The sequence below is a fragment of the Petaurus breviceps genome, unplaced genomic scaffold, assembly GCF_028583685.1.
Source record: "Petaurus breviceps papuanus isolate PSGF00001 unplaced genomic scaffold, PetGlider_PUasm1.0 174, whole genome shotgun sequence".
NCBI lineage: Eukaryota > Metazoa > Chordata > Mammalia > Diprotodontia > Petauridae > Petaurus > Petaurus breviceps.
The window spans coordinates 29,675,663-29,695,191 of NW_027185761.1; the positions used below are offsets into that span (position 1 = coordinate 29,675,663).

General features: G+C 36.6%; 1 pseudogene; it reads left to right on the plus strand.

The window, feature by feature from the left end:
- Positions 1–958: 958 nt before the first annotated feature.
- On the plus strand, positions 959–1,536 carry LOC138158350 (large ribosomal subunit protein mL42-like; annotated as a pseudogene).
- Positions 1,537–19,529: the final 17,993 nt, after the last annotated feature.

The following is a 19,529-nucleotide window of genomic DNA, read 5'->3' on the forward strand; positions in this document are numbered from 1 at the left end:
ACTCCATGATCTCCCCCCATAACCACCTCAAATACCTACAAAATATTACTATAAACTAACTTTAGAGCTACAGAATCCAAAAAGTGACAGAGAGAAACAAATCTCCAGCTAAAGGCAGCCAGACAGGCAGGAAGGGCCCATAACAGCATGCTGGGAGCCAAGCCCAACACCAAATGGCCCATGGTTTCAGCCTCAGGTTGGCCCTTACTAGCAGCAGCTTGAGGGACAACAGGAGAGTGGATCATCAGCAGCTATGGCAGTTGCAAGAAGTATCAACCCACAAATGCCAAAGGCAAAGTAAAAGGTCAGTATGGACTTTGCGGGTACATGGGGACTGAGAGTGTGATCCAGCCTCTGCCCCCAGGGGGAGAAGGAAAGAAGCAGCGGAGGCACCATGACCATGCAGCTGCTGCCTGGGGCTGCTTCAGAGCTCCTGGCCTGAAGATCATAGGGGGACCAAGGAACCATTCAGAGGAGTAATCACTCTTGCTTTAACCTGCTTGGATCTGGATTGCTGTCTTGGGTGGAGGTCCTGGGGTGTGTGACCAGGCACCAGAGCTTGTGGAGACATCAGAGAGCGCACTGAGCTAATAGCCCCAGCAGCTGCAAAAAGCCCAGTGATTTGGGACAAAGCTCTGTTCTATAGAAGCAAAGTTCTACTGTGGCAAACAGCTCAAAAGTCAAGTAATTGAGTGGCAACATGAGCAAGCAAAGGGAGCAAAGCAAGCACAGCAGTCAAACCCTAGATTCCTTTTTTGAGGACAAAAAAAGATCAAAGCATGGAATGGGAGGAAAACAACAAATTCCAAACTCGAGAATCAAAAGCTTCCAAGAGGAACTCAAGAAGGATTTTGAAAACCAAGTAAAAGCACCACGGGGAACATGGATTGAGTGGCTGGGACAGCCCCAGCTAGTGTCCTTAGTTAAAGGGAAGTGTGTGTCTTGAGAAGATTAAAAAAAGGCACTTTGCTTTCCAGACATCTGCACCCTCTGCACTATGGCCCAGGCAGCAGTGAGGTCGGCCTTTTCCAGAGTTCTGCTGGCACAGGCAGCTGCCTCCAGCTGGCAAATGACACTGCAGAGAGCTCCATGCTGTGTTTTTCATAAGTCAACATACACACCTTTTCCAGAAGACTACAATTGCAAGGTGGAACTCGCACTGTTGTCAGATGGCAGAACTATCATCTGTTACCATCCTTCTGTGGACATGCCTTATGAGCACACCAAACCTATAGTTAGACCATACCCTGTGGATTACTAAGAAGAAGCATATGATCACATTCTGAAAAGCATATTGAAAGCAGATGGTAACACTACTCAGCAAGGACCAATGATAGAAGAGCTGAATAAACTGTTCTTCACTACCAAACACTGCTGGTACCCTTATGGACAGTATCATCTGCATCACAGAAACCCCAATCCTCCCAAGGAGATATTATTTTGAGACACTAATTTGGTCATCATTTACTGTCAAAGGGAAAATGTCATCTTTTGTTTATCTCACTACTTGAAGAAATGAAATAAGAAGTGTTTCCTGATGTAATATAGAGAAATTTCAATAAAAAATTTTTTTTCTAGGAAGAAAAAGTAAGAGAAGTGGAGGAAAAATTGGGAAGAAAATGAGAATGATGCAAGGAAATCATGAAAAGACAGTCAACAACCTGACTGAAGAAAATACACCTTAAAAAATAAACTAATGGGGTGGCCAGGTAGCACAGCGAGTAAGAGCGCTGGCTCCAGTGGCGGGACGACCTGGGGATCGAATCCGGGCTCAGACACTTAGGACCCATGCAGAAACACCTGGCCGTGTAACCTTGAGCATGTTACTTAACCCCAATTGCTTAGGGGTGGCCAGGTGGCTCAGCAAGTAAGAGCATGAGCTCCAGTGTCGGGATGACCTGGGGATCAAATCCAGGCTCAGATACTTAGCACCACACCCAGAAATAACTGGCCCTGTAACCTTGAGCAAGTTACCCTGATTGCTTACAATAAATTAATAAATAAATAAAATAAAATAAATAAATAAACTAACTCAAATGGCAAAAGAGGCCCAAAAAGCCAATGAAAAGCAGAATGCCTTAGAAAGTTGAATATGCCTGATGGAAAAAGAATCTCAAAAGCTTGCTGAAGAGAATAATTCCTTAAGAATTAGATTGGAGCAAATGGAAGCTAGTGACTTTATGAGGAATCAAGATACTATTAAACAAATCTAAACAAATGGAAAATAGAAGGCAATGTGAAATATCTCATTGGAAAAAAAACTGACATGGAAAATAGATCCAGGAGAGATAATTTAAAAATTATTGTACTACCTGAAAGTCATGATGAAAAAAAAATAACCTAGAAAACAACTTTCAATAACTTCTTTAGGAAAATTGCCCTGATGTTTTAGAACCAAAGAGCAAAAGAGAAATTGAAAGAATTCACTGATCACCTGTTGGAAAAGATCCCCAAATGAAAATTCCTAGAAATATATGAAAAATGCTCTAAATAACTATTGATTAAAGAAATGCAAATTAAAATAACTCTAAGGTGCAACCTCAAACCTATCAGATTGGCTAACATGAGAGATAAGGAAAACATCAAATGCTGGTGTTAGAGAATGTGGAAAAATAGGGATATTAATGCATTGTTGGTGGAGTTGTAAAGTGGTCCAACCACTGTGAAGACCAATTTGGAACTATGTCCAAAGGGCTGTCAAATTGTGCATACTTTTGACTCAGCCATACCATTACTGTATATATATTCCAAGAAGATTAAAGAAAAAAAGAAAAGCATCTATATGTATGAAAATGTTTATAGCAGCTATTTTTGTGGTTAAAAAAAGAACTACAATTTGAGTGGATATCCATCAATTGAGGAATGACTGAAAAAGTTTTGGTGTAGGATTTTGGAAAAAATACTATAGTACTTTAAGAAATGATAAGGAGGAAGACTTCAGCAAAACTTAGGAAACCTATATGAATTGAAGGAGAATGAAGTGATCAGAACCAGGAGGTCATTATATGTTGTAAAAGCAATTTGTAATGATGATTAACCATGAAAGACTTAGCTACTGTAATCAACAAGATGATCTAAGATATTCTGAAGGACTTATTATGAAAAATGCTTTTCACCTCTAAAGAGAAAACTGATGAATTTTGAATGCAAATTGAAGTATGTATTTTCTCACTTTTTACATTTTCTTGCCTTTTTGGAGGGAGACAAAGCTAATAGGATAATGTGTTTTCCATGATTTCACATGTCTAATTGATATCATATTGCTTGCTTGCTTTCTCAATGAGTGGAGGATGGGGCTTTAGGGACAGAAAGAATTTGAAACAATATTTTAGAAGAGAATGTTAAATAAATTTGAAATAGAAAGGAATATCAATATCACTCAGGTTGAGGGCACTGTTCTGGGTACAGGAGAAGTAAGTCTTAGGGATCACTTATTGTTCCTGTGGAATCTTCCTTCATCCTGTTTATACTCAGGTTGAGTGGAAAAGTTCCTTTGTAATAACTGGATATCTGCTTGATGAGACACACTCAGTAGCTCCTCTCTGAAAACAGCATTGTTCATGCTGGCACCAGAAAGACATGGGAAAAGAGGAAAAATACTAATGTGGTTGTCTTAGCAATTTGCCTTACTACCAATATGAAGAAAGATAGTCACCTCTATTATTTAGAGTGTGGTGCTAATAAAGCCAACTCATGAATCAAATTCCTATAAGAATCAGATTTGCTTTGTTCTGTAGCCATCCATATCCTACTACCTTGAAAGTGTGAGCCATGGTTCACAAAAGGAGTCTACCAAGGAGGTGTGGTCATAGGTTGATAGACCAAGAAGGAGGGTACTGGAGGTCATTTGCTCTAACATGGTCCTTTTTGAGATGAAGAAACTGAAGTCCTAGGAGATTGAATGACTTGCCCAAGGTCATGTAGGTAGTAAGCCTCAGCAATAGTATTTGAACTCAGTTTCTCAGATTCCAGAGTCAGTGGTCTTTCCATTGTATGTTTAATATTCTCATTATGAATCCCGATTCCACTACTGGAAAAAATAAATTCAAGCCCTTCTTCAGTCAAAAGAAGAAGAATAATGTCACCTTTTTAAATGACTTTAGAAATCCTAACATATATTATCTAAATTCATGGATTCATTGTTAGTACAAACATCAAAGTGACTAATTACAGGAGAAATGTGATGACTCATGGATGTGAGAAATGGAGAGAGGACAGAAGGGATGGAATATCAGGATTACTATTCTACAGGTCATATCTTTAAAGTGGAAGATAGATGGGGAAGCACTGGAAAAGTGAAAAGTACAGCTTACTATTTGGAAAACTTCACATAATAATAACTAATTTAATATTGGGGCCCCTCTTTCAAAGCATATTTAGCTCCCTTCAAACATAGCTCACATGCCACCTCTTTTATGAAGACTTCCTTGATTCTATTTCTCCCTTTTTCCCAGTTGTTAATCTGCTTGTCTGTGGACATAATTTCGCTTTATCTTGAATATACTTTGTATTTACTTTTCTGTGTACATGTTGGATTCTCCCAGCAGGACAAAAGGACAGAGAATTTCTTTTGTCTTTGCATCTCCAGAATCTAATACAATACCTTGTGTGAAACAAGTACTTGATAAATGTGCATCAGAATGAATCTGTACTTGAAAGGCTATGAGTTTCATTAAATATTTAAGTTCTATTGTGACTAAACAATTTTTTAAAATGACTAAACTTGGTGATATAATTTTGAAACATTCAATAAAACTGGTTATTTGAAGTCCAGTTCAAATCATATCTTGAATGCTTAATTTATTTCATATTCTTTACTACCAAGAGAATTTTCCCTATTCTGAACTCAGAATTATACAATTGTAGAGTTAAAAGGAATCCTAGAGATCTTCTCATCCAAACCATTCATATTACAGAGGAGAGAAGTGAAACTCAGAAAGGTTCAATTAGTATCAGAGCTAAGACAAGAACTGAAATGACTTAATTTATACTCATAATCATAGGATCTGGGTCAGTCTTCATTTAGCATACCCCTATCATTTAAGAGATGAAGAAATAGAGTCTTACCTTCTTTTCACTGCACCACTCTCAGAGACAGCCATGTGGAATAGTGGAGAAAACATTAGAGATGGAGACAAGAAAGGGAGACTGGGCTCAAACCTGTGTCTGACCCAAATTCCTCATTTATAAAATGGTTGTTATGAGGATAAAATTCGATATTTCCACATCTTTTTAAAATGTTAAAGCACAAACAAATGCTAACTTAAACTATTAGTTATTATCTATTTCTCTCATTTACATCATTTTACATCTTTAATTATTATTTATATTTTTATGTGTCTCTCTTATCTCCACTACTGGATTATAAGATGCTTTTTGTCAAAGACCTAGTCTCAAATCTCTTTGTATCCCTAGTCCCATTTAACTCCATTATTTGTGCCCTTATCATCCTTTAATTAGGTTGAATACTTAATGTGTTTGTTGAAGTTATTTTTTTAATTATTTGAACTTGATAAATAAAAAATAAGATTTGATGAATTTATACTTTAAACAAATCCTCATTTTCCTAACGCATCATAGGTTGTATATATGAACCAGTTTACTAGTCTCCATCCCTAGGATGAAGGTCCAATACTTTCCCTAAAACTTCCAAAGGTGGGAGAGGCTCGTTCAATTTCAGCTGACACAAGAGCCAAAGTAAAATAAGATGCAATCAGTGAGCATGCAGAGCATCATAGTTCAGAATGCAAACGAATCTTTGACATCATTGAAGAATTAAGTTTAATTTTACATCCACACAGAAAATGTCCTTAGACTATGGATACAGTCACCTACATCCACAGAAAGGCAACATTGGCTAAAAAGAGGTCTCAGTTCCCTGAGAACCTTAGAGATTTAATTTCTTGGGTGGAGCATGCGGGGAGATTTTAGAATTTCCAACCCTTGGCCCTAATAATCTAATGGGGTTGCAAAATTGGTGATAGTACCTCCTGGTGGTAAAAATTAATTTTTTAAAAAATCAAGTATTTATAAAGTTAATTGAGGTTTGCAAAACACAATAAATATTATCTCATTTTAGTATCACAAAGATTTGAGAAAATGTGTACTATTATTATCCCAATTTTACAGATGAATAAATTAAGGTAGTCATAGATTAAGTGATTTGTCCAGAGTCACATGGCTGATTCATTTCTGAGGTTGGATTTGAACTAAATTCTTTTTGAATGCAGGTACATTGCTCTATTCATTCTGACATCTAGTGGACTTGACAAAGTTTAAACTCTTTTCTTATTGTAACCAATTTAAAAATCATCAAATGAGGAGAAAGAAAGTAATTATATTTAATAAGTAAAGGGTTTGTTTTTTATCCAAAGTGGATCCTAATGCAGTCTCACATACAAAATGCATTCATATTCATTTGGCTAAATTGAAGCATCACACTTATCAAGAATAACCAACATTCTATCTTAGTGATATTGGGAAAACAGTCATATTTTTCTTATACTAGCACTAAATTATTTTTATTGCTATTTAGCATTTATTCCATGTATGTCTTCTGTCCTTAAGCACATTGTAAACTCTTCAAAAACAATGGACTTTATTTTGACATTAGTTCATTCTTCGTAGTTTTCAGTAAATGTTTGTAGAATGAATATGTGAATGAAGGAAACAGATGTTCTTTAATGAAGTGTCATCATCCACTGGATATTGACAAGGAATGTTTTCATTTTCTCACTCTTCCTGAAAAGCAGGAGCAGCTTAGAGGCTCTAGATCATCTCGCGGCCTTGACACATCCTGAGCAGACACTGCCAAGTGAACTGAATTATGTATGACTTTAAATGGAAGTGCTTGTCCTACAGGGACCAAAGCAAAGACGAGCAAATGCTCATGTGTTCAGATTGGCCTCAGACCCTGCTCCCCAAAGGCAGGTTTGTTTTTCATGTATAGCCTGAAAGTGATGCTCAGTAACTGTTCTTGCTTATCCAAGGGAGCTTAGACATGACTCTGGGACTTCAGTTCAAATCTCCTGCCAGTAGCTCATTATAGGATGTTAGATCCATGATAGTGCCTAGCCTTAGCTTGTAAGGGAAACAAGCGAGCATGAGATGGATTTAATCTCTGATAAATGGAAAGATTTCTCTCACCTACAAAGCAGTGAACATTTTAGAAGACAGACACCGTGGAGAAATCTATTGGGGATCATGAATAACCAAATATTCGTTCATAGGAAAATCTGTACTCCCAAACAGGAGAAATTCTGTATTGGTAAACCACCTTCCTTCCTTTCTCATATCCTTTGTAACTGGTGTGTGAAATTCAGTTAAATAAGAAGCATATATTGATCTCCGACTACAGAGAAGACCCTGGACTAGGTGCCATGCTGGTACAAGAATGAATAAGGAACAGTTTCTTCTTTCAATGACCTATTATTCTACATGGAGATAATAATATCTCATTTTCAGCTTTAAATCTCAGAAAGTTTCAAATGCATAAAATAAAATGTATAGGATCACAATAGAAACCAATTATATTAAAATATACATTAAGTATTTTAAATGAATTTGTGGGATCCAAGTTAAGAATTTCTGGTCTAAAACAATCATTTCATTTTATTGATAAAGAACTGTAGGCTCAGAAATTTTAAATGACTAGCCCAAGGTCAAAGCACTACTAAATATGAGGGGAATGATTCAAAGCTATGCCCTTTGACTCAGAACTTAGTGCTTCTCCTACTATATCATGTAAAACTGCTTTTTAAAATCCCTTACAAGCCATGGAAATATAGGACACCAAAGCCGTTTGCTTTATTTAAACTTTTACTTATTCATTCATAGCAAATTGGAAAAGTAAGGTAATTTTCTAGATTCCTCAGGCCCCTGAAACAGCGTCACTTAAATATATAGACAACTGAGACAATTTTTTTTCTCGTAAAGTGCTAGAAACATCTAGAAAATGTTCTGTATTATACATAGTCAATATTTCTGTTTTTCTAAATTATCATTGATGTCTTCTTTTATTTTTGTTCCCTTCACTTCCTGACATCACATTCCCCTAGCCCCTACCCAATGAGTCATTACTTTTAACAAAGCATATTTTTAAAAGAGAAGAAAAGAACCAATTTATCACCAATATTCACAGTCTGTCAAATCTGCAAAGAAATGAGATAGATACATTCTGTTTTATCTCTACCTATGTGGGTAAATTTGTTCATTATAGTTTAAGTACATTTTAAGCAACACAATTATTGCAAATGGACAGTTTCTTTTCATTTCCTTTTCTTCGTTACTTCATTGCAATATGTGAACAGAATCAATCCACTGAGACATTGGTTGAATATGGAGACACACTTATTAACTCAGACTGGCCAAATCACTGATATAAAGGAAGCAAAATTCTATCCAGCTGATGTCATTCTCCACAGTGATCCAAGTCACTGGGAAGTCCATATTTTTTTTCAGCTATTAAACTGTTGCTTCTCAGCACCAACTCTCAAAGAATTCAAAATCTTTCTTTAAACTCACCAAGGAGAAGTTTTGACAAGTAGATACTCAATGTTAAGCCAGACAACCTGGATTCAAATATTACTTATCTATGTAGCCTTGACCTAGTCACAAAAACTAGTCAGAACTCATTTTCTCATCTTAAAAGAAGGTATTGGACTAGCTTTATATCTAAGATCCAACTTTAACTCCTCTGGAAACTATGACAATCTGGTCTCAAGGGAAAAGTGACATCTGTGGCTGCCTACAGGAGGTGATGCCTTTGGAAATCACAACCTAATTCTGGTAATCACACAATTGGCAATAGAATCTGAGATATAGAGCAGGAAGAAACCTCAGCACTAATCAGTGTACCCTGCTCCACTCTGTTTCATCGATGAAGAAATACGTAAAGAGAAGTTAAATGAATCGTCCATGGTTTTGCAGGTACTTTCAAGAGAAAAGGGAAAATATAAATTTTAGTTCTCTGAGTACTGTCAGTACTTATCTGTCCATACTATTCAGTTTAATTCAATTCTAAAAATATATATTTTGTACCTAATTAGTCAATATTCTGTAAAATAAAATAATGAAAGGCAGGTAAGTGGCATAGTGTTAGGCCTGGAATAGAGAAAACTCATGTTCAAATACAGCTTCAGATACTTACTAACTGTGTGACTCTGAGCAAGTCACTTAATCTCTGTCCACCTTAGTTTCTTTATCTGAAAAATAAGAATAGTAATAACTCCTGGCTGTCATGTTTCTTTCAAGGATCAAATGTGATCAAGCATTTTAAAATGCTTTACAAATACTGAAATATTACATACATTCCTGGTATTTTATGTTGGTTATTTTAACTGTTGTTGTTGATGATGATAGTAATTGTAGTAGTAAATAGTTTTATATGAAGATGCCCTATAGCTATATATTTGTAAAACATTTTTGCAGACTTTAAAGTACCATGTAAATGGTAGCTTTTTTTCAATAATCCCCATTCTCCAAGAGCTTGCATTATCCTAGGAAATATAACAGATACATGAATCCATAGATACAAAGTAATTTGAGGAAGAGAGATTTCTAGCATCTGTGGTCATAGAAGAAGATTTCATGAAGGAGGCAACATCTAGACTGTGCTATCAAGAAAGATAAAGGATTTTAGAAGTAGAGATGAAGTGCCAGTTTATTACATGCATGCCAAGGTAGTTGGTGTGACTACATAGTGAAGGGATACGGGCAAGAAAATTTCACCAGGAAGCACAAAAGAAAATGGAGGAATACGCCAATATTCCTCAGTGAATAGAGCTGGTAACTGATATACTGGAGAATTTAAAGAGCCTTTCTGCCAAAGAAAGGCATGATATTGGCTCAGACAGCAATATTTCAAGCAGACAAAACTATAGAAGCTCACAAAAATGAGCTCAAGCAAATGAAAAGTCAAGACAGTGTCTCCATGAAGAGGGGCAAAGACCATGACCCACTCTAAGGATGTTTATCCATGTGTTCAAAAGCAAAGCAAGGCCCATGTCTCCCAGTGAAAAACATTGTTAGAATATTACAGACTAAAAGAGTCATATCTTGGCTAGCCTCTGTGTTGGATCACAGTCTATCTTCTTCAATGGGCTGACTGCTCTAATTTTGAAACCCTGCTACTAATTCCAATTTTCCCCTCCATCTTGCTATATATGGAAAGCAGCAAGGTAAAGTGGGAAGAGTCAAAGAGGCCCAGGTTCAAATCTTATCTCAAACACATAGCCCTGGACAAGTCAATTATACTCCCTGCACCTCAGTTTCCTTATCTATAAAATGAGAGGTTTCTTCTTAATGATCTCCTATGTCTCTTCCAGGTCAAATTCTTTAAAATTACAATCCATTAGAGACTGAGTGACTGAAGCCTATACTTTCTCTCATTCACTGTTTCTGTTCCTGGCCTCTTTTTTCCCCCCAGGAAGGAGCTTCTATCAATGCCTGTTTATTGTCAGTAATTACTTGAGCAAATTGGCCCCACGTCCACCAGGGCCCAGGGACTTCTACAAAAGAGTTAGGGTCATAAGGAGAATCTCATTTTCTTAGCATCAATAGAGTTGAGACACTCTTGGGCACTGAGGAAAAATGATAGGGTTGGAGTCAGGGAATTTAAGTTCAAATCTTGATTCTGACATACATTACACATGGGACTTTTTGTTAATTGTTTTCTTGATCTATAAAAAGTGGAGGGGAGAGGAATAAAACAGTTGATTCCTAAAGTCCCTTTTTATAACAGAATCATAAACAAATATTAAATTGATACATTATCATTAAGACTCTTTGGAAAGAGGAAAAAGAGGATGGGAATGCATCTGATGCAGAAGACAGTACTAGGTCTATTTGATATAGATCTGAAGTTTTGATGCTGAGTAGAACACAGGGAAAACTTTCAATAATCATATGAGTTGAAAAATTCCAAGTCTATAATTTCACATATAAAAGGGAAATAATGTTAAATGTCTCTTGGATTTTGTCTTTGCAACACAGAGAGACTAACTCTGAAAATGATATTCACTGCTCCATTTAGCCTCTGGATTTATTCTGGTTTCCATGGTGATCTTGTCCCATAAACCTGCACTACTGCCACTAGTAGGAGACCATTCATTTGTCATGTAAACCTGTAACCCAAATGGTCTCTCTAACTGCTAGGTCCAGTTCCAAATGCAGGGCAAACTGGCTAATATATTTATTTTGAATCGATAGTGTCACTACATTTTAATAACAATGACATTCTTATTTGGCATTTTATTTGCTACATCAATTCTAAAGTCTTATTTTATTAGCTAGTATGGGCCTTCTGAGGACAACTGCTCTGTTGCTGCAGAAGTCAATAAAAGTAATAAATTAAATGTACCAGTCACTCATTTTTTCCTTTACACAGCACCACAAATCCCTTTGCAACCATGCCAGCATTGAGGGGTAGAGGCAGAAAGAAGGGAGAGAAGGAAACATGCTGATGGTTCCTACTTGTGTCACTTGAACAAAGAAAAATAAAAAGCCCTATTATACTGATATGTGACTCCAAGATCCATTTGAATATCTTCATTACCACAAAGGGATTCTGTCATTGAATTATTCATATTTCTTCCAGTAATTCTTTTCCAATAGTATCAGCGGCCACAGAACCCTTCTAGCCTTAGCTCACAGTCAGTCTGTCACTTGTCCAGTGAATGAGAAATTCTATTTTTTTTAGAGAAGGAAGGTATCTTGAAATCCATGCAGTGGCAATAGCATTACATGTGAGATTAAATCCCCGCTTGTCTGCAATCTACTTATGGAACCTTGAGCAAATCATTTAACCTCTCCTGGCCTCTGTTCCTCATCTGCAAAATTGAAGAACTGGACTCTAATGGTTTGTCTAATAATGTCTCTTCTAGCTCTTAAATAGATAGTCCCAGTGTCTGTTCAGTCCAAACTGGATTCAGCAGAAGGTTGGAAGAACAATAGATGTAAAGTCCGATGACTTAGATCCAAATTTCATATCTGCCAATTAGAACCCATGTGACTTGGGTCAACCTCTCTGAATCTCAATTCTTTATTTGTGAAATGAAGGATTTAGGCTAAATAGCCTCTTAGCTCTCTTCCAACTTCAGATGTGTGATTCCATGATGCATAGTTAATTTTGTTTTGTTTTTTTCAGATTAAGAGACTGAAGCAAGGAAGGTGAAATTACACATCCAAGATCACATAGCTGCTTAAAGATAATCTGATTTCGCATCCATTCTTTTTCTTTGTATAAGTGTATGTTACTTTCCACTATTTTATACCCTGCTTCCTCATACAATGATCAAAGTAACATTGTTTCCACTCATCTGTCTCTGAGAATTAAAGAATCTCCTACCTAGTACTCCCAGGGTTATACTTGTTATCAAATTAGATTGTGTCATTCAATTCCTGGGATGAGACAGATCTGATTAGTTAGAAAGTTTTGCTACTAGAAATAAGTTGTTGGGAAGGATGAGAGTCTGAAATTGGAGGTTCATCTACCTTCATGGCATCTACAGTACTAAATAAATATCATCCCCCCATCTATGACAGAAAGCCTTCCCATTAGTCCTGTGAGAGGACCTAGGAGGAAAGAGGGGCCACTTTTACCACCTGCACCTCATTCTAATCACTACAATGTACCATTTGTCAAATAAAGATAATACCAAGTACTGCAGATGTGGAAATAGAGCTTTATTATTTGGCGACTATGACATTATCAAGGAAAGTAGGAAAAATCAAAGACAACTTGTAAAATTATACTTATCGGTGGACTGATGATACTATGCTCATGCATGCCACCACATTATAAAGTGGGGGAAGAACTAAGGATAACCCATAACACTTCCCTATGTCTGCATTTCTTCTCATTCTCTCGCTGTTTCTCCTCTACTCTCCTGAGACAAATGATTCATTGAGGACCCCTTCTCAAATGCTGATCATTATTAGTCAGTACATTATGATTTTATAAGGGATAAATATTGTTAGCAATTATTTTAACACATTCATCTAGTAATATATATTTAGTCAGTTATCTGATAATTGGTAAAAGAATAGGTAATGCATTAATTCATACTTTGTATAAGTCACATAGGAATATAGATTGTAAGAGAAGGGCTATGTAATAGGCCTCAAATTTTAATGTAATTTTCATTACTTGTTTAACAGCTATGGCGCTCACTTACACAACAACAAGACTGCTAACAAAGATATCTCCAACCTATTTTGCTCAAATTCCATGACCAAATCAAGCATGGGTAATGGCATGGTATAGAAAGCTCTCCCCATATCCCCTCGATATGTTTTTGGAGCATATGTATAGCTTGTTCCATATCCTCTTACCTAATCTAAGGAGGATTCATCTATCTTATGATTATCTAGTAAGAGGAGATACTCCTTGCTTCACCCAACTCATGACCCTTCTGACAGATTGTTTTTGCTTATTTTAGCTTCTGTGTCATATGTCATATTCTATATTTTGTCAAGCCTCTTTTGCGTATTTAGGTATCAAATTCTATAAATACAAGGTCCAAGAAGAAAGGGTCATCTCAGATCATGAGGACAATTTGAGGTTCACTTCACCGGAAGGAACCATGGACCCTTTAATAAAGTGCCACAAGCGCAGAGCTCTGCCTCAGTTTCTTTTATTGTAGTTTGTACAATGTTAATACCCGCATTCCATCATTCTATTCCCTCTCCATCTCTCTGTTTTACTTCTCACTCTCTTTCTACTAGTGTTCTCAAGTTCAAACTGCTCTAACCAGGGCAGGCACCAATTGTGATGCATTGTTATTCCCTTTAAAGCAATAATTGTATTACTTAAGTGCATTGGGTTATGTTAATGATTCTATTTTATTATATAGAAGTTATAATAGATAAATCTGCATGATGTTGATTTTAAGATTCTCCTGATGGCAGCTGTTCTTACTTATGTGGGCCACATAATTTATTTAACACTACTTTGGTATGCTTGTCACTGAGTGAAGAATTTCCCTGTGTTGCCGTACATATGCTGATGATCCCTGATGAAACTTCTTTCTACAGCAATATTCTGCATTTATTTTCTGTGGTTTGGCTTTGTAAGCACAATAAAAATAAGGTCAAAAGATCTTAGAGGTGTGGCATGGCACCCCCAACAGTTTTCAAAGTATGGTAGACTTAACAGCTGGTGAGTATTAATTAATTTCCCCCCTCTTTGCTCTGTCTTGTTACCAAAGGTTGTCTGACTTTTTATTCAGTGTCACACTCTCATCAACACTACACCTCATTGTACATCAAGTGTATTCTTAGGTGCTCCATGAGTTAAGAATTTAGTAATAATAAGGTAAATATAACAGTGGTTAAGGGTATTTGATGTGCCATGATGCTAACATAGGACTCTATTGACAATCTTCTTTATAGAAAAGAGAACATTTTAATGACATTTCTGTTATGCATTGATTTCAGTCATTAGATGTTTTATTTGTCATATCTCTGTGAAAAGCAAGCTAGTCAAATAAATAAATCATAAAGCATTCCAATCTCCAGTTAAATTCCATAAAGCACTCAGTATCTGTTTGCAGTAATTCAACAAGTGTTGGAAAATTCCTGAACTTGTTATCTATTGGTCAGTCTTATTTTCTTCCTGTTCTAGAAGGTCCCAAAGTATTTAATATTGCAAATTCATTATATATCTATTTAAAAGTTATCATTTTAATGTTATTATGATTTTACTTTTTCCTTGAGAGGTTTGATCAGAAGTTTATATGTACCTGATTTCACCAACAATTTTCTGGGTCATCTACCTTTATCACAAATAAGAGTTAGGAGGTACAGTAGTTAAACTTCTGCACCTGGAGTCAGAAAGACCTGAGTTTAAGTCCTGCCTCAGAAACTTACTAGTTATATGATCTTGGGCAAATCACTCAACTTTTATTTTCCTCAGTGTTTTCAATGGTAAAATGGGCACAATAATAGCACCTACTTCTCAGGGTTGTGTGGAAACTAGAGCATCTGGAGGAACTGATCATCTATAGGGAATTCCTCTTTAACTTTGAGTCTCTGCTAGACTGCCTTCAAGAGAATGCAAATCCATCAGGGAGAATGTCACTCCTTTACCAATGCCTATCTTAATAGGAATGGGATATTGATCAAAGTTTCTTAATTGAAGCATAGGGGGAAAATGTACGGATTTGATATATGCTTGTAAAATATTTTAGAAGAAACCTTCTTCTAAGGCATTAATTCTCCTCAAAAATTATTTTTGCCATCAACTAGCAATAATCACAGTGGGGTTTCAGATTCTCTATATTATTCAGTTATCTGATGACAAAAATATATGCCACTACTACTGTGCTACTTGTGAAAGTCTGACTATCCCTTACTCATTCATTGGTACTTAAATCCAGGAGATATACTACAAATAGGCTATGTTCTTGACCCAGAATTGACCAGAAGGAGACGGTTTGAATTTAGATTAAAAATGCAGTTATTTAAATTACTCCAACCTTCTCAAAACAAAGACCTATTTTTCCTAATATTATTTTGAAAACGTTATAAAGCTTACAAATCATGTAAAACTGCATTCCCTAAAGAGAATTATCCAAAAGGCAATGAAGAATGCTGTGTGAATTAATATAAACTACAATACATTACAGATAAGGAATTACACAGAATGAGTATGAAGAATGTCTTCAGAGAAAAGGATGAGGAGAAAAAACAGTGAATCTTTCGCAATACAAAAAGAAAAGGCAATTGATGTGACCCTCGTGTTTTCCATTTGTGTTCACAAAATGTGAAGAATAAATGGGGATGGACCCCAATGTGTTGGATTCACTCCCCCTAATGAATATAAGAGATGATATATAAATGAGAGTACAACAGCATAGATTTGTTGCCCTTAGCATCATTGATACTAATATCAATGAGATCAGAGAACCATTGGAGAATTGGAGCCATCAATTTTAAACTTCAAAGAAAACTAACCAGTCATCTAGGCCAACTCAGATCCCAGAAAGAATTTCTACTAGAACATTCTCAACAAATGCTCCTCCATCCTTTCCTTGAAGACCTCTAAAAGGGTATTCACCACCTCAGCAGGAAGCTCATTCCACTCCAAGCTAGCCTTTTGTGTTGGTCCCAGCCTGGTAGAGTGGAAGGAACATTGGATTTGGGGTCAGAGAACCTGAGGTAACATCCCTTTCCTGCCTTTTTCTACCTTGAACACAACATATATGCTCTCTGGGCCTCAGTTTCCTCATCTGAAATGAGGGGATTGGAATAGATGACCTCAAAGATATTTTTTTATGTTCTAATGCTTACTCATGGACTGTTGGCTTTATATCTGTGTACATCATAAAAGTTTTTTTTCTGATATTAAAACTAAATTTATGTCTCTGCCACTTCTTTCCATTTCTCCTGCTTCTGTCTTTAACAGTCAAATGTAACATGCTTGATACCTCTTTCAGGTGACAGGACTGCCAATCTGTCAACACAACTATCATGTGCCTACCCACCCCTATCAAGTCTTTTCATACCCAGGTTAAACAAATCCAGTTCCTCTAACTGAACATGGAATTCAGCTAAATTCCAAGGCATGGAATCCAGACCCTACACTTTTCCTTCCCTGTACACTTTTCCATCTTATAAAAATATTTTCTAAAGTGCAAAGCTCAGGACTGAACACAATATTCCAGAGGTAGCCTGACCAAGGGTGAGTTCAGTGGTACTCTCACTTTCTCAGTTCTGGAAACTATCCCTTTTTCAGCTCAGGCCAAGCTAACACTAGATTTCTGGATGCCTCAGCACACTAGTAACTCATATTGAAGTTGTGGTTCTCTAAAAACCTCAAATCTTTTTGGAGGGAGGGAAAAGAATGATGTCTAACCATGACCACCCATCCTAGATTTGTAAAGTTCTTTTATTTGGTATTCAAAAATGTAAACAACATTACATTTACTCCTACTGAAATTCTTCTTGTTTTCTAAACAATGGTCTGGCTTGTGCAGAATCTTCTGAACCATTCAGTGTGTCAACTATCCCAGTCAGCTTTGTGCCACATGCAAATTTGATCAACATACCTATGCCTTTATCTAAATTTAAAAAAAAGCTGTTAAACCACAGACCACCAAAGACTTATTCCAGAGAGATTTCTCTGGAATTTTCCAGTCATGTATACATTAAACCATTAATTACTATTCCTTGAATATAGATATTCAACAAGTTCCAAATTTGTCTGCATTATCATCTGTATAACCCTGTTCTTATACTCTAACCCACAACTCTCCATTATTTCCCAATCTTTTTTTTTTTATTTTTAGTGCTACTCTCTAGAGTTAATAGAACTGTATTTTTTTCAATTCAACAAATATGTAAAAGAATCTACTGTGTTTGAACCACTGTGTCACTTCTGGGGAGACATAGACCAAGCAGCATTTAAGGAATTAATTTTATTTTATTTTTGCCTTTTGGGGGGCAATTGGGGTTAAGTAACTTGCCAAAGTTTACATGGCTATTTTTTTTGTGTTGGTCTTAAGTGTCTGAGGCCGAAGCGAACTTGGGTCCTCCTGACTCTGGGTCTGGTGCTTTACTCACTGTGCCACCTAGCCGCCCCTAAGGAGTTCATTTTCTGTATTCTACATGTGGACCTTCAAAAAAAGTTATCATCCTTCCCTGAGACTTCTCTTCTCTAGGTGAACATCTCCAGCTCCATCAACTAATCATCCTAAGTCTTTGTTTCCAATCTCTTCACCATCTTAGTTACCATCATCTTGATGAGCTTCATTTTGTAAGCTCATTGACAAATATGGTTTTCAGTACTAAAAGAACTAAACATGGTCTCACAAGGGAGACCTAGAGATAGGGATTGTCATTGAGAATCATAGAGATGTGGCCCAGATTTTTCACTCCCTCATTCATTTTTTGTCATTTGAACAACCTTTTACTTCCATGTTCCCAGCATGCTTCCCTACATGTAACTTTCACCACACTTCCCTCAATTAGCTGTTTTCCAGGGGGAAGTAATATGCAGGGTAGCAGGGCAGACATTAGGACCCCAGACTGGATGGTTGACTGGCATGCCTTGGGACTGGTTAATTATAGTGGGTTGCATACTGTGCTACCTAACAGAGATACCAAAAAGAAGATCCTTCTCCCAAGTTTGCAACTTACTGAAGGTAAGGAAAAATACATTAATAACTATGATGTTAAGAGCAGGAAGATTGCGAAGGAGAGGTCCATAGTAAGTATAATGAAAATTTTAACAGCATAAGGGACTATTTTCAAAAAGAGAATGGGGGTGAGTAGGTCAAAAGTAGTTTCTTGAATGACACATCTGAATCAAGTTTTGAAGGAAAATATAAATATTGGGATAAGAAGCAGCTGATAGTGGGTGCAGAAACAATGGAGGAAAGTCAATTCTGGATATAGGAGGAGTAATCAATCAATAAATAAACATTTATTAAGTTCCTACTATTTTCCAGACACTGTGCTAAGCATGGGGGATACAAAGAGAGGCAAAGGATTATCTGTACCATACTTCAAGGAGCTTACAATCAAATGGAGGAGAGAATTTGCAAATACGCACAGACACAAATAGACACACACTTGCACACACAGAGCAATTTACATATAGGATAAATAAGAAATAATTAACCTAGAAAAGTATTGAAATTAAGAGGCATTGGGGAAGGCATCTTATAGAAGATGACTTTTTTCTGCAACTTAGATGAAGCCATGTCATTAGAAGGAGATGAGATGAAAATGGGATACAAAGAATAATCCAATCTGACTGGAATATAAAACATAGAAGGGGCAGATCATGAAAAAAAAAGAATTAAAATGTAAGTTGTACTATTTGTGGCTCTGATATATACTGACTATGCCACCTTGAGTAAGTTCATTGACTTCTCAGTTTTCTATGCAGGTGTGTAAGATTATATAGGTCACAGGGACAGTGCTGATCTGCATAAGTAGATAAATTTTCATTGTCTGGGAGTTCCTTATACCAATAAAATCACATGTTCAGCTACTCTCTCTCATCGCTGTGGAAAAGGTTGTAGCTATACTTTGAATAATTTTCAGTTCCAGACTCAGAATTTAGGCTTGATTGCATAGGCAATACATAGCCAAGGGAAGTTGAGTAAAATGAGTTACATGATCCTAGTGTTTCATTAAGAAGATGATTAGGGTAGTGGCATAGAGAATTGATCTGAGAAATGGGAGACTACAGGCAGAAAGAATATATGGGAAACTTTTGCAACGGTCTAAGCAAGAAGAAATGAGGACCTGAAGCACTGGTTTCAATAGCAGCGCAGAAGAGGACACTGGAGATCTAGTATAAGGAACTATAGGACTGAAAGTATCCAAGATGATTCCAAGATGATGAGCCTGGAGGACTAGGAGAATGGAGCCAACTTTAATAGAAAATGTTTCCAGGAAAGAGAGAAAGAATATTATTTCATCTAGGTGGCTTAGTGGATTGAATAGATTGAAGGACTAGGAGTCAAGAAGGTCCCAATTCAACCCATGCCTCACATCTTTACTAGTTATGTGATAATGAG